This window comes from Hyperolius riggenbachi, chromosome 8 (genome assembly GCF_040937935.1).
Source record: "Hyperolius riggenbachi isolate aHypRig1 chromosome 8, aHypRig1.pri, whole genome shotgun sequence".
Taxonomy (NCBI): Eukaryota; Metazoa; Chordata; class Amphibia; order Anura; family Hyperoliidae; genus Hyperolius; species Hyperolius riggenbachi.
Genome location: NC_090653.1, coordinates 126947931 through 126964551, shown reverse-complemented (window position 1 = coordinate 126964551; position 16621 = coordinate 126947931). Strand labels below are relative to the sequence as shown.

At 41.2% G+C, this 16621-nt stretch overlaps 1 protein-coding gene across 6 annotated transcripts in view; it reads left to right on the top strand.

The window, feature by feature from the left end:
* The window catches only part of NRK (Nik related kinase), a 506445-nt gene that overhangs the window by 148975 nt on the left and 340849 nt on the right, over window positions 1–16621 (top strand). The window contains exon 3 of one of the 6 annotated variants that reach the window (XM_068251060.1): window positions 10967–11142. The exons of the other annotated variants lie outside the window; for them this stretch is intronic. The gene's annotated coding sequence lies outside the window, so the exon portion shown is untranslated. The remainder of the gene's footprint in view (window positions 1–10966; window positions 11143–16621) is intronic. 6 annotated transcript variants of the gene reach the window in all.

Below are 16621 nucleotides of genomic sequence, written 5' to 3'. Positions count from 1 at the left end.
TTAGTTGTATAACTTAAAATTGTAAACTTACTGCTCACGCGCTTTCCCCAGCCCCTCCTTCCTTTTTTTGTGACCAGACCTTGGGCAGGTCATGTGACATTACAGTGGAGGACAGGGATTTCACTGAGAAATCTCCATTGTAACTACTCCTCCCTAGTGACTCATAGCCAAATGATAGCCTATCATACATTATGTGTGGTTGCAGTGGGAATCTTATGGTTAAGTCACAAACCTTGGCCTTAACTGAGGCAAGTGAGGCCTGCAGTTCTTTCCATGTTGTATTGGGTTGGTTTTTGACCTCTTGGACGAGGTGAGATGATGCACTCTTGGGATAATTTTTGAAGGCCAGCCAATCATGGGAAGGTTCTTCACTGTTCTTTGGCTTCTCCATTTGTCAGTAGAGGCTCTCACCATGGTTTTCTGGGACCCCTAAGCTTTAGAAATGGCTTTGTATGCTTTTTCAGATTGAAATATATCATTTTTTTCAAGTGTTCATGAATTTCTCGTGATTGACGCATGATGCTTGCGGTTTTGGTATCTTTTGGCCTATTTCACTTTGTCTGACAGGTTGACAGCGTTTTCTCCCACAAAATGGTGGTGGGTATTCGATTGGGAGCTCCTTTGAGGACAGTCAATGACATGACTATCTACTCTGTAAAGTGCTGCAGAAGATGTCTGTGCTATATACATACATAATAAATGAGTCCCAGTATTAGCAATATTAGTTAACCCATAAAAATACATAATTAGGCAGCAGTTCCACCCAAAATACGCACAATGCGGCAGTGAAACTCCCAAAATACATACAATGCGGCAGTGAATATCCCAAAATACGCATAATGTGGCAGCATATCCCTCAGAATACACATTGGGTATGATTCAACAAAGCTTTATCACCTGTTTTCCTCTATTTTAACCTTATCTATGTTACCTTTTTAAACTCCCAAAGAGCAAAAATATAATATAATTACATTAGGAAAAGTAATATTGAAATTAAGTTAATCAGGAACAACTTACTTTGAGTGATTATTTTTCTTGTAAATGTGCTGAAAGGTTACTTTTATCAATTAAGTGATAAATAAATCATTTTTTAGAAGTTTTGTGAGTAGAGCCTAATGTGGCAGCATATCCCTCAAAATACACACAATAAGGCAGTGAATCTCCCAAAATACACTTAATGCAGTAGTGGATCCACCAAAATACACATAATGTGGCAGTGTATCACACAAAATATAGGTAATGTGACAGTATGTCCCTCAAAACAAACATAATGTGCAGCATTTCTCCGCAAAATACACATAATGCACAGTTTTTCGTTATTCCCTATTACTTCATAATACACAAAATGTGCAGTGGTTCCCACAAAATACACAATGCTTATTGGTTCCCTCAAAATACACATAATGAGCAGCATGGGGGGAAAAAGTACTGGCAACGATGTTCTTCCGAACCCCCCAAGAGCCACGTACGGCAAAGGCCCACAGATCCCTTGCTGGGGATACGGCCTTGTCTAGACAACTTGAGTTTCTTGCTATCAATCTACTGCAGCTGCCAATATAGTGGAATTAATTACCCTCCCTACTTTTCTATACACTGACAGAATTCTGAAGGCACTGGATGTCAATGTGGACAAGACTTAAAAGTACTGCCGTAGTGTAAACTTTGATATTTTGCTACCCGTTTTTCAATTTTCATTCATGTAAAAGCAACATAATAAAATATTTCACACACCTCGTTTAAAAACAAATAAAAATGTCATTTTGAGTATGTAGCAGCTCATCACCTGCCAGCAGGACTGATGGCCAGAACATATATCCCTCTGCTAACTTGGTCTCTCCCACATGATAAGCCATTACTTCTTTGTGGTAGCAAAGAGATCAGCAGCTGTGTGCAAAAACATAACAGAAATAATGGCTGATAGAAGTCTTGTCAGGTGAGAGAGAGAGACCAAGTAAGGAGTGGGCTCAAAGTAATAATAATAATAATAATTCCTTTTTTTGTATAGCGCCTTTCTCCTGTCGGACTCAAAGCGCTTGCGAGGCAGCCACAAGAGCGCACTCAGTAGGCAGTAGCAGTGTTAGGGAGTCTTGCCCAATGAACTCCTTACTGAATAGGTGCTGGCTTACTGAGTAGGAAGAGCCAGGATTTGAACCCAGGACTCCTACATCAGAGGCAGAGCCCTTACCCATTACACTATCCAGCCAAAGTACATATCAGCAATCCTGCCAACAGATCAGGAGCTGTCAAATATTGAAAAACAGCATCTCTAAACATGTTTTTACACCAAGTACATTGACTATTTTATTTTGCAGCTATTATAAACAGTGATTATAGGGGTAGCAGAATGAGTTTTTGCTACACAGGTTTGGCACAACTAAACATAAAAACGTATTGCCTTATAAAGTCATCATACCTGCCTTTACCCCAAAGTAATGTCATCTGTGTACAAATCATAGTAACTCTAGTTGTACTTGCTTAATTGTTTAGCTATTTTAATGAAACTAAGCTAAACATAAAAAATATCCTCTATACTATATTTTATATATTATTTTGTTACGGCCATCAACCGCTTTGCAGAAAGTGCAGTCTTCAGGTGAAACAAATGACTCAGTACAGAGATAAATAAAACAATAGAGAATGTATCACCTATGATAAAGTATACTTTCTAGATATCAAAACTAATCAGATCAAAAGAGTTGTTTAGCTTCCCTTACAAGGCCAGCTATGACAGAAAGAATAAAACAAGGCGGAAAAATGGATTGAGAAAAAATGATAGAAGGTACTTAAGTTAGACAAATGGAACTATTAAGTTCCTCTGGGCATAAATGTAAGACAAATGCACGTCAGATACCATCTTATGCTGCTCCATAACCTCGCTATGGTGGCCAAAAATAGCTGTAAAAGGCAAATGCTTTCTGCCTGTGGTTAAAGATCATTAATTCCTGAAGAGGTACACTAAAATCAGCTTTAAATGAGACGCACTTCCTAGGATCTGCCAGAAAGCTGAGATTCTGGTGTTTTTACTGTATTTATTAACTTTCATGCTATCCTCATTTGTACGGTAGAATTAAAGCACCAGTGAAGGTGCAGGTTTTATAGGCACTCTGCAGAACATTACTTTAAATTAATTCTGCATAAAAAGAGGTTTTGTAGTAAACATTGTAGAAGAAAAGGAAACAAGCCATTCCAACTTCCAGCAGTTTGTAGATCCCAGGCAACTTATAGCTGTGTGCAGAGTCAGACAGAAGTATTTCCCGGGAATCCTGCATGGCTTTTGGCTGTATTGTTTTTCACGTGTCCTGGCGTTCCTCGGGCAGGTGCAATACAATATCCAAAAGCTGTGCAGGGGATTCCATGCACAGCAGAAATATTTAAGTAACCAGGAGATGGGGAAAAAGGCTTCCTCAAGGCTGCACAAGTAGTAGTGCAGCATGTTGTAGGGCGATTTGGTCTGGTATCTGTATGGGGCGAAAATGAGCAGCAGGCCGGTAGCAGGGAACAGAAGTATTGCGATCAGGTCAGTAATAACGGTCAGGGCAGTTATGGAGGGCGGTTGGGGGAGAAGACCTGGCATTGCGGGGGCCCCTGCAGTGGTTGGGGCCTTTGCCTCAAAGGCAGCGGCCGCCTTGACTTTGGTGTGCCAGGTGCTTCATTTAAAGAAAACCTGAACTGAAAATGAAAAGTCAAAATAACCATACACAAGTCATACTAACCTGCTGCGTAGTCTACACATCAATATCTTTCTCCTCTCCTGTGCCCTGTTTGTCCACTGTGATCAATGGAATTCTCTGTCCGCCATTTTGAAAATGGCCATTACCCCATAACAGCTTCCTGGTCAGTACACAGTTAAACTGTAATATCGCCCACTTGAGCCATAGGGAAATATGGACACATCAGTTCTCCTCTCAGCTCTAACTGACAGCAACTGATATATAACTGACAGCAACTGATATATTTCAGTTCTGACAAAATATTGTCAGAACTGGAAGGTATTATTGTCAGAAGAAAATGGTGAGCTTCTGAGAGGAACTGATGGCAAGGCAACTATGTAATGTTCATTTGAAGTTACCTCATGTGTTTATTTTAAATAATTTTACTCAGTGCAGGTTCCCTTTAAGCGCCGGGGCTGCTAATTGGCTGTTGTAAAGTGCTGATTGGCTGTTCTCCTGACAGTAATGTCAGGTTCCAAAACAGTTAGTTATGCATCCCCTTCAACGGTGAAAATTTCTGTGTGAAAATTAGTGTGTAGTTTTAATATGGCACTGTGAAGAATTCATTTTTATGTGTCATTTTAAAGCAACCTCCAGTAGTAATTTGGCTAAATTACAGTTTGTTCCCAATGCGATCTTCTCCCCATCAACAACTTTGCTAAGAAGAAATATATAAACTTACTAGCTGTGCACTTGATAAAGGAGGCTCAGGTTGTCACTCCAAGGCACAGGAAGTCACCGCCGCCTCCCTATGTCAAGCAGGGGTTTTAAAGTATAGAATATATTTAAGAAATAAAGGAAATCCTGGCTACTGAGCATGGTAAACTGAATAAATATTTATTGCAGTGTGACCTGGCTGGATACATTTGATAGATTCTGATATGTCTAAAAATATTATGAGTAACCGAGAAAGACACAAGTTCACAAGGGCTGTCTTGTTCCAGAGCTGAAATATGTTTTCTCTCAGAAAGGGCTTATGATATATTCCATCTACAGTGTCTTCAATTTACACTATGTGATGGTAGATACCAGCAGTGTTCTCCTCACCTCACTCAATCTTACCCATCCTGTTCATTCTCAAAATACTTTAGGAAAATATAAGTAAAAGAAATGTATTATATAGTCTTATGCATCACTGGTTGTCCTGATTGCATAGTAGGGATGACTGTAATCTGCTAATTACAATTATGCAAAATGTTGCATAATTTTCCGCAACTACAGTCATACGTTATTACGGTTTGGACATTCAATTCATTTTGCATAATCCATTTGCAATTTTGTGTGATTACGAGAAATTTCATGTAATTTTGTGCCGTAAAGCCCCTATAGATGCTATCGTCACTAAATCTCCTACGTTTGTTAAGGGGAATGGTGGGAACAAGTTAAAAAAATATTTTTCAAAAAGTCCTTGTAGTTTTTGAGAAAATAACACAAAATCTAAATTGCTAATTTACAGTTCCTGATTAAGTTTACATTCAAAATTAATAAAAAAAAAAAAATCCAAAATTTTGCATTACGATTTTGCATTGACATTGCGAATTAAGATGCAAAATTACGATTATGCAAAATTAGTGCGCAGAAGAATTGTACAGTATGTTGAACTGCTCATGTATCTATGCTTCCTATCATTGTATCGTTTTGTACATTGTACAGCATTACGGAAGATGTTGGCATTAAATACATAATAATAACCGTAAGATACTGTAAGACAGACACTATAAAGTACTTTATACATAGGTATATGCTGATGCTAATTCCTTTTGTTATGAAGTGGAAATGGTAAGTGATTTCTTTTGTTCTCTTCCACTTGTTGGAAAACAAATACCTGGCTGCAAACTCATGATCCACAATATTACACCACATAAAAGCCAATATGCAATTAACTTTTTCTCCTAAGTTTTCTCCTTGTAGATATATATTCATCTTCTCTATTTAAAATATTTTTCTTGCTTGCCAGTGGCTTAAAAGGCATTTTATTGACATGGTGTGAACGTATCAAGTAAGAGAAAACTAAGGAGAAAAGGTGAATTGCATATAAGTCTCTGCAAATGCAAAAATGAATTGAACTACTTACACTGGAGGTGCCATGTTGAGGGTGGCCATTTTAGTTTTATTTTAGGGTTTAGACCAGGCATGGGCAAACTTGGCCCTCCAGCTGCTAAGGAACTACAAGTCCCACAATGCATTGCAGGAGTCTTACAGCCACAGTCATGACTCATAAAGGCAAATGCATTGTGGGACTTGTAGTTCCTTAACAGCTGGAGGGCCAAGTTTGCCCATGCCTGGTTTAGACAATCATTTGCACCTGTTCATTTTTGCTATGTCTGCTTTCCCAAATTACAATTGTAGTTATTCTCTGCATTGTTTTTATGTTTACTGAAGTTGTATTTCAACTATAAGGCAGCTTTCACACTTATCCCTGGGATTTCTAGCCACATTTTTCCAATTTTTTAATATTTGTGAATCTGCGTTTTGCAATTTTTTTGAAACCCATTCTTGCCATTTTTTGTGCACATTTTTATAATGCATTTTTTCCTTGCATACCATGATCTAAATCTACCTGAAAATGTATCTAATGAACTTCAAATTCACATGAAAATGTTCGCATTATTCAAAAAATGCAATTCCCATTAGCTCGCATTGATATGCAAATCGCATGCCTGTTCCGGAAAAAACATACATGCTGGGCAAATTTTGACAGCAGAAAATTTGCATCCAAAACTTCTCACATTAATGCAAGTCAATTGTGATGTCATTGATGTGCATTAGATGTGCAGCGATTGCAAATTTGCAATGGCAAATCACACGCGAATTCTGTTATGTAAGAACGGCGCCTTAGGCAATAATATTGTAAACTAAAAGGGACGCTGGTGATGCACTGTTTTCTGTTCTACAGCTTTCAGGTAAGTCATGCAGTCATAGCAATCCCACTCAGCACTTTCTTTAAAGGGAGCCTAAAGTGAGAGGGTTATGGAGCCCACCATATTTATTTCTTTTTAAACAATGCAAATTGCCTGGGTGTCCTGCTGATCCTTTGCCTCCAATACGTAATACGATCAGAGCAGCATGGTTAGCACTCTCGCCTTGCTGAACTGTGTCCCTCCCTGGTTCAAACCCCAGCCAGGACACTATCTGCGAGGAGTTTTTATGTTTTCCCTGTGTCTGCGTGGGTTTCCTCTGGGCACTCCAGTTTCCTCCCACTTCCCAAAAACATACAGATAAGTTCATCGGATTCCCCCAAAATTTGGCATTAGAAGCCTAATGGCTACATAGACATATAACTATGTTAAGGATTAGATTGTGAGCCCATCTGAAGAATAGTTAAGTGACAAGACAATATACTCTGTATAGTGCTGCGGAAGATGTTGGCGCCATATATATACTAAATAATAAGAATAATCAAGTGTTTCTAACAAAAGTCTGCAAAGATTAGCTGCATGCTTCTTTCTGGTGTGTGGTTCAGACACTACTGACTAGAAAGATTGGCAGGATCATGCAAGACAACTGGTATTGCTTAAAAGGTAATAAATATGGCAGTCTTCATATTCCTCTCAATTCAGGTGTCCTTTAAGGCAGTGTTCCCCAACTCTATCCTCCAGGCCCACCAACAGTACACGTTTCCCAGAAAACCACAAACATGCACAGATGAGGTAATTAGTGTCTCAGCAGAGCTGATTACCTACTACTATGGATTTCCACAAAACATGCACTGTTGGTGGACCTTGAGGACAGGGTTGGTGAGCACTGTTTTAAGATACTGCTCACTGAAATGGCTTGTGTTACTACACTCACACAGATAAATGAAGATTTCTAGACTTCTTTTATTAAATACAGCTAAGTTGGTGTTTTTCTTTCAGCAAACTGGAATTCATCTTGAACACTGTACTCCAGGGTTCATCTGTGCCCAACATGTGCAGTAGTGTGATCAGTGCAATTGTGAGTGCAGCCAAAGTGTATAATGGAGACCACATGATCCTGGAGTCAGAGAAGAAATCTCTGCCTAAGATGTGTTTTAAATGATACTTGGTGTCTCTTCCATTCCCAGCCACATGCATATTAACATATCATGTGGTTCCTGTTTGGTATAAATTCTCAGAATCATCACTGAAAATGTGAATTTTGAAAACTTGTGAAAAATAGAGATGGTCAGTTAACCACTTAACGACCACCTAACGCCGATAGGCGTCGGCAGGTCGAAGTGGTGTTTCCGTTCCATGTCAGTTCATGGAGGGTGTCTCCGTGAACAGCCTGCGAGCCTCCGATCGTAGCTCGCAGGCGAAATGTAAATGCGCGGGGAAGAAATCCCCTGTGTTTACATCAAATAAGGAGATCGGCGATCCCCGGCCTCTGATCTGGCCGGGGATCGCCACCGTCTGATAGGCTAAAGCCTATTAGAGGCGATACAGGATGAATCGCCGTCCTGTGCCGCCCATAGCGAGAGGGAGGGAAGAAGAGGGAGGGAGGTATATCGCTGCGGAGGGGCTTTGAGGAGCCTCCCCGCTCGGCCACACAGAGCGGCGCCGATCAGACCCCCCAGCAGGACATCCCCCTAGTGGGGAAAAAAGGGGGGGGGGGAGTCTGAAAATGCCACAATCCTGATCTGTGCTGCGGGCTGGAGAGCCCACGCAGCACAGATCAGCCAAAAATACTCTGGTCCAATGCTGAGATTTTTATGCTAACTTTATGCAAATATATACAGATTGGAAATGCGCCAATCCAATGTTGCTGTAGCAGACGGTTATCAAGCTGCATACATTAGCATACAATTAGCATAAAACTCAAAATTATTAAATTATTTGAATCTCATTGACCACCCCTAGTGAAAACTAGTGTTTTGTGGGGTGGTCAATGAGATGCAAATAATTCTAAGTTAAAGGGGCACTATGGCAAAATGTATGCTGTTCCATTATCCCCACCATCAGTTATTTAACGTGGACAGCATACATTTCACCATAGCTTGTGTTGAAAAAAATAGCTTCTAAGGGCCCATTCAAACTGGGGTGATTAGTGGACGATTCCGGCTAATCGCCAAAGCACTAGCTTTTTAAATTGCTAGCGCTATACTAGCGTAATGGCAGTGATCTGATTGCCACCAATCATGAGTGATTCGCGATTAACGGCAATTGCAAAATGTGGTGCATGCAGCATTTTACCGCAATTCTAGAGCAATCGCGATACAGTACTTAAAAAGCGCTAATCGTGATCGCTCAAAAATCACAAGAGTGTACAGTGATTGTACCATGTTATTCACGGTAAAATCACCCACGCAAAACGCTAGCGCTGAGTGCTAGTGTTTTGCGATTTTTAGTGTGAATGGGCCCTAACAACACTAATTCTACTTTCCTACACGGCTGAGCTGCGTCATTACATCAGCACTTCCTGATAAGAAAGTGTCGGGCTGAGCTGTTTCCCTTCAATCTGCTAGCAGACTACTGTCTTTGCAACAGCTGATTTAAGCTGGCCACTAACGGTCCAATTTAGGGAAAAAAATTGTTCGAGCGACCAGAAATTCTGATCGGATTGGTTGTAAATGATCTCAGTTGATGGGCACAATCGATAATGAACGATTATAAAAACAATCGTCCAATTGAATTTTCATCGAACCAAAATTTGGATTTTCTTGTTGGTCGTGATAGATAGGAAGCAATGATTAGTTAGTTGATGGTGTACTGAACGATTTTTCATCCGATCAGAATATCTGATCGCTCAAACGATTTTTTGCTAGAAATTGGACCATTAGTGGCCACCTTTAGAATGCTGCTCACACACTCCAGAGCCCTGCTATTGCTTTTCACATGAATTATGTAACAAATTACCATAGCAGCCTGTTTATTAATTTACTTTATAGCTACATGTGAAAAGTAATAGCAGGTCACTGGAGTGTGTGAGCCATGCTATTATTCAGCTGATGCAAAGACAGAAGTCTGCTAGCAGAGAGCAGGGAAATGGCTCAGCTTGATGCTTTCTTATCAGGAAGAGCTGATGTAATGGCCCAGCTCAGCTGTGTAGGAGAGTAGAGTTTGTATTAGAAGCAATTTTTTTAACACAAACTCTATGGTGAAATGTATGCTGTCAATATTAAATAACTGATGGTGGGGATAACGGAACAGCATAATTTTTGCTATAGTGCCCCTTTAAAGCTGTATTGTCACCATAAAAATCAAATTTGAACAGCAACTGGCCTGGGTGTATTAAGTGATAAAGATGCTAATCCTGCATTCAAAACTTGCAAAACTTTTTCTGCTGTTATGATTTGGCGTTATCACATACTTTAGGAGCACTAGCCCTTAAGTAGTCAGTGCCAAACAGTTGAATGCTGGGAGTTCTTTTTATCTATAATATATTCCTCCTCTTCCATTTATTACCCTGCCAGTTGCTTATCTGAAACACCCTCTGCTCACTTGTGTTTACAAGCAAGGCTGAGGTGACTCAGCGAATGGAGGAGAAACAAAAAGACATTGCAGTTCCTGGTATACACCTCAGTGGGAGTGTTTGAAGGGCAGCTAATGAATACACAATGAGCAAGAGAAGGGAGGGGGGAGGGGGAAACAAGAGTCAGGGAGGATATGATGTCAGCATTAGCTTGGCAAAATGGCCACTGCCTACAATAGGAGTTTCTGCTTTTCCTTTATAAAATTCACAGGATTCATAACGTGGATAGCACAATACGTCTGTTATGTAAGTAGAACTAGTATTTATCTACTATATGTGTTTTTTATTTGTAGGTTAGCATGGGTGTCTGGGTGTCGCTTGTTCTTTAAAGAGAACCCGAGGTGGGGTTCTGACAATGAAATCCGCATACAGAAGCTGCGTCGGTCTGCCTATACAGCCCAGCCTCTGTTGCTATCCAGATCCCCCCCGCGCTCACCCATAAATCACAGCCGCACTGCCGACACGCACATGTCACAGCGGGCTGTTTAACTCTGTACTGTCAGTCTGCTGCTCCCCCCGCCTCCTGCATAGCTCCGATCCCTGCCCGCATCCCTTCCCTCCGCGCTGATTGGAGGGAAGGGACACAGGCGGGGACCGGAGGTATGCAGGAGGCTGACACTACAGAGGTAAACACAGCCCGCACAGCGTGGCTGTGATTTATGGGTGATCGCAGAGCGCAGGGGGGACTTAGGGGGATCTGGATAGCAACAGAGGCTGGGCTGTATAGGCAGACCCAGCCTCTGGATGCGAATTTCATTGTCAGAACCCCACCTCAGGTTCTCTTTAATGAAAAATACATGTTAATTGTATGCATATTTTTGCAGCGTGAAATAGCGGCTGAATGATTATCCTAGTAGGAGATCCCCTACTATGTGATTCCCCTGGTAATTTTCCCACTTATAATGATGAGCCACACAGCTGACGAAACTAGTCGGGCACCCCTGCCAATGAAGAAGTGAATCAGCATGACTTGTTGGAGGCGAGCCTGGAGGGCGCAAAGGTGAGGGGCACAACAGGCAGCCATCGCATGGGGTAGAGCCTGTGACCATGATGTGTATGTCCGCTGTCTTAACTTTTATACATTTTTTAGTGGTTTTACGCTATAGAGTGACACATGTTTATATTTTGAGGTGTATGCTCTGTAAAGATCCTAAGGTCTGTTCCCCTGGGTAACCTCCTCCACAGGCCTGACTCAGCCCAGGTCGCCGGTGCTCAACTCTCCCGTGGGTCACCACTTCACACACAGTACAATTTTCATCAATAAGGAGACGGCACTCAACTGGCTTCCAAACTTGCGTTTATCGAATCATTTAGCAATTACACGACATGTTTCGGGGACATCCCCTTCATCAGGTGTACACCTGATGAAGGGGATGTCCCTGAAACATGTCGTGTAATTGCTAAATGATTCGATAAACGCAAGTTTGGAAGCCAGTTGAGTGCCGTCTGTAAAGATCCTGACAGTTGAAGTGAACAGAGCATTTGTGACAGGCTGGGGATTGCCTTAGGGCCCATTCACACTAGAAGCACTTTTCTGAGCGTTTTGCGATTGATTAGCGGCTTTGAAAATCGCTCCCATTCACTTTCATTAAAATCGCTGAAAAATTGCAGCGATTTTCGTGTACAAGATCGCGTATGCACAGCGATTTTACTGCAATTTTTACTGTGATTTTGATGAAAGTGAATGGGATCGATTTTAAAAAATCGCAAAACGCCCAGAAAAGCACTTCTGGTGTGAATGGGCCCTTAGTATCCTAGACCCATCTAACTGAGGGTCATTGTCAAAGGGTGAGTGCCCTGTCTTGAGGGTGAGGTGGAAGCTCTCGTCTGTTTCTGGGGAACATTATCTCGTCACGTTTTTCTGCAGGTGCTTGAAGTGAACCTTAGGACTTTTTTGCTTGTCTTGATCAGCGTCTGTGTGGGCTTTACTTTGTAGTGCTATCTGTTCTATATTTTATGGTAATTTTCCCAGTCTGGAGAAGTCCATTTAAAAAAGACAACCTACTGCATAACGCACACACTAACAGTACTAGTAAAGCATACTTTTCATTGACAGTATGCTTTACTGTAAGCAATGCAATGGGCGCAGTACAGTGTGACTTTTCTGTTCTGGTCTTTACAGGGAATGCAGTTCAACTCCCACTGTGAACATAGCTTAACATTTAAAGGACAACTGTCACCAGGGGAATATGGAGGCTACCATATTTATTTCATTTTAAACAATATCAGTTGAAATGTTTTATAAATATGCACATAGACATGAATCAGCAAAATTAGTTCCTTTAGTGAACGACCCATGAGTTTCAAAAGTGGCACGTGGTTAAACAGCTGACAAAGTAATAAAAATAGAACTATTGCAAAGCTTTAAAGGACCTCTGTTGCAAAAATCTTAAAATTTTTCATACATGTAAACATATACAAATAAGAAGTATGTTTCTCCTAGAGTCAAATGAGCTATAAATTACTTTTTTCCTATGTTGCTGTCACTTACAGTAAGTAGTAGAAATCTGACATTACCGACAGATTTTAGACTAGCCCATCTTCAAATGGGGGGGGGGGGGGGGGTTTCTCAGGGTTTTCTTTATTTTAAAAAGCACTTAGTGAATAGCAGTTGCTCCGTCCAACTGCCAAAAAAGTGTGCAGTGAGCAGGCAGGCTGACCAGCATCTTTGTATAAATCTTTTTGAAGGAATGTCTTTATAAAGAATAAAGGCCATGCTGAGAATCCCCTATGGAGAGATGGACTAGCCCAAAATCGGTCAGTATTGTCAGATTTCTACTACTTACTGTAAGTGACAGCAACATAGGAGAGAAGGAATTTATGGCTCATTTTACTCTGGAAGAAATTAACTTATTAGTTTTAAATTTTAAGATTTTCGCGACAGTTCCTCTTTAACCCCCCTGGCGGTATAAAAAAATCCGCCAGGAGGGAGCGCCGCAGTTTTAAAAAAAATTTTTTTTCCTATATCATGTAGCGAGCCCAGGGCTCGCTACATGATAGCCGCTGCTCAGCGGCATCCCCCCGCCCTCTTCGATCAGGAAATCCCGTTCAAAGAACGGGATTTCCTGGAGGGCTTCCCCCGTCGCCATGGCGACGGGGTGGGATGATGTCACCGACGTCGGGACGTCATTGGGAGTCCCGAACCACCCCTCAGCGCTGCCTGGCACTGATTGGCCAGGCAGCGCACGGGGTCTGGGGGGGGGGGGGGCGTGCGGATAGCGCGATGGGTGTGCTGACGCAGATAGCAAAGTGCTAGCTGCGTGCAGCAAAAAAAAATTAAACAAATCGGCCCAGCAGGGCCGGAGAAAACCTCCTGCGCGGCTTACCCCGAACTACGTTCGGGGTTACCGCCAAGGAGGTTAAGAAGCAGTATGTAAAGGCATTAAAATCACGGCCATAGACTGTAGCTAATTTAGGGCCTGATGCAGAAAAGGCCGGTAAATGTGTTGATACTAATGTTATGGGCAACGTGCGCGTTATCCTAATAGTGTAGCTGGTGCTGCTTCCCTGCCATTAGTACCAGTAAATTCTCTGGCATGGCAGATTTACCTGCCTTTTATTCATCAAGCACATAGGGTGATACGCCATTTTAGATATCCACGTGAACATCTCTGTCACTGAATTCATCAATGAATGGTTCATTCTTTTAATTTATCTAAAAATTTGAATTTTTTTTTTCTCTAATAGCTGTAATAGTGTTGGGAATACTAGTCTAAACAAGACAAATAACATTTATATTGCACATTTCTCCTGGTGGACTCAAAGCACTTGAGCTGCAGCCACTACTAGGACGCGCTCTACAGGGAATCTAGCCTAAGAACTCCTTACTGAATAGGTGCTAGCTTAATAAAAAGGCAGAGCTGAGATTCAAACCCAGGTCTCCTGTGTCAGAGGCAGAGCCGTTAACCAGTACACTATACAGCTTAAAGAGACTCCGTAACAAAAATTGCATCCTGTTTTTTATCATCCTACAAGTTCCAAAAGCTATTCTAATGTGTTCTGGCTTACTGCAGCACTTTGTACTATCACAGTCTCTGTAATAAATCAATGTATCTTTCCCCTGTCAGACTTGTCGGCCTGTGTCTGGAAGGCTGCCAAGTTCTTCAGTGTTGTGGTTCTGCTATGAACTCCCACTTCCAGGCCCCTCTATGCACACTGCCTGTGTGTTATTTAGATTAGAGCAGCTTCTCTCTTCTCTCTTATCTTTTACAAGCTGGATAAATCGTCCTCTGAGCTGGCTGGGCTTTCACATACTGAAGAATTACAGACAAGGGCAAAGCTATTTGCAGGAAGAAACAAGCAGCCTGAAACTTCAGTGCATGAGAGATGCAGGGGGAAAGAAACACAAATGATCTCTTGAGATTCAAAAGGAAGGCTGTATACAGCCTGCTTGTGTATGGATGTATTTTCTATGTGTGGACATACTGTACATCAACCTACTTCCTGTTTTGGTGGCCATTTTGTTTGTTTATAAACAAACTTTTTAAAACTGTTTTTAACCACTTTTAATGCGGCGGGGAGCGGCGAAATTGTAACATAGGGTAATAGGAGATGTCCCCTAACACACTGGTATGTTTACTTTTGTGCGATTTTAACAATACAGATTCTCTTTAAAAGGAAATAAATATGTCAGCCTCCATATTATTCTCACCACCCTTTAAGCATCCCACTTACAAAGACAGAGGCACTTGTATTTAGATTCTCCAGCACAGCTATAATAACTCTTCCTTCTTATCCCTAACCTCAGTTTCATTGCTTACAATGCCACGGGATTTTATAAACTCACGTCCCAACAATTGTTTACCTTATTTATTTTCATTAGTCCACTTGGGTTTTATAGTGGTGTTAAAGATTTCATGCTACTCTCAGAAAATGTACCATGTAAAGGGTCATGTTCTAAATCACATTAGGAATCACAAGGCTAGATTAAACGCTCCCCGCTTCCAGTCTTCGCTGAAGCTCTGAGAGCCGTAATTGACTGCAACGCCTCAGGTTATTGTCTGCTAGCTAAATATAAAAACATTGCTAAAAGCCTCTGCGAGATCATGAAAAAAAATCCTTCCGCGTGAAAAGCATTAGGCTACAGTAAAAGTTTTGTTAAGAAGTGTTGCTCAGTTTTCAGGCTTGATAAAACATGGTAACATGACAGCATTTTTGTTCATCAGTAAAATATAAAGTTAGTGCAGGAAAAGTAAAATATATCCCGGGCTCTTTCCTACACCAAAGTATTCATATATATAAAGTACTTAGAGTGGATCTGAACTCTTGCACAGGATAGAAGGAAAACATAGAGAAATGCACCCTGTATGTATTCAGAGAGTTTAGCCTATCTTACCCCCCCCCCCTCCCCATCCGTGACTAATCAACACCGTAATTTGATCTCTTCAGCTGTGTCAGCTCGGGAATATCCTCTGTCATGGCAGAGCAGCTAATTTGTAAACACAAGATGTTAGCCCTATGTCTGTTTTCATGAAAGCAGGAAGTAGAAACACTGCAGACTTACTGTAGGATTTGTTACTTATGTTTAGCAGTAAAATACTGAGGCCTGGGACCCACTACAGATAACTAATTACGGTAGCAAAATATTTATCCAGTGTTAGTTTAAATTATATGCTGGGTCCCCGGGTTCAATTTCTGCCGCCTTCCGGCATTTAGCCCCACCCCCAGGCAGAAGAATTCATACGCGCTTCTTTATCTCCATATAGAGACACGCTTCTGACCTCTTGTGGTAGGGGACGGGGCTACATGACGAAATTCGTCAGAAATTGAACTCAGAATGGAGACCCGGCAAGTAGTTTAAATGTAATTGGAAATCGCCCACAGATTCGCTGCAAGATCACTTTTGAAAACTGATTCTAAATCAATTCTGCAGCTCTTCTATATTTTACATTGAAGCTCAGTCGCTTCCAAAATGCTGCAGGCCCTGCAATAGCGATATGGCCAAATCACAATCGCTACTTTGAGTTCCCCTCCACTTTTAACACCATAAGAGCTGCAGAAAGTGCTTTAGTGCATGTTTTGCAGAAAACCACAAACATGGACCTGTAGACAATACCCTCCCAACCCCATTTATCTTAAACTAAACATAAATGACATACAAATAAGACTCCAGAGCTGGCATTTCAAAGGCCGTGGCCAATTTTATTTGGTAAATATAAATGTAATAAATTACTTGAAATAAATAAATTGAGGTCGATGAAACAACTTTTATAAAACCTTGCAATAACCACTATTTCTTCATATCTAACTACCACAGTTCAGATATGCAATAAAACAACAAGAAATACGACCCCAAACTTCAAACCATCCAAATAAAATTTGACCACGACGAATCTTTTTTTTTTTTTTTTTTTTTTTTTTTATTAATATAAATATCAAACAAAAAGGGGGAAAGGGGTGGGTGGGGAGCTCACCTATGCCACAGGGGTGACTGGCAGCTAATGTGAGGAACGGACCTCCTTTATATATACTCAAAACCC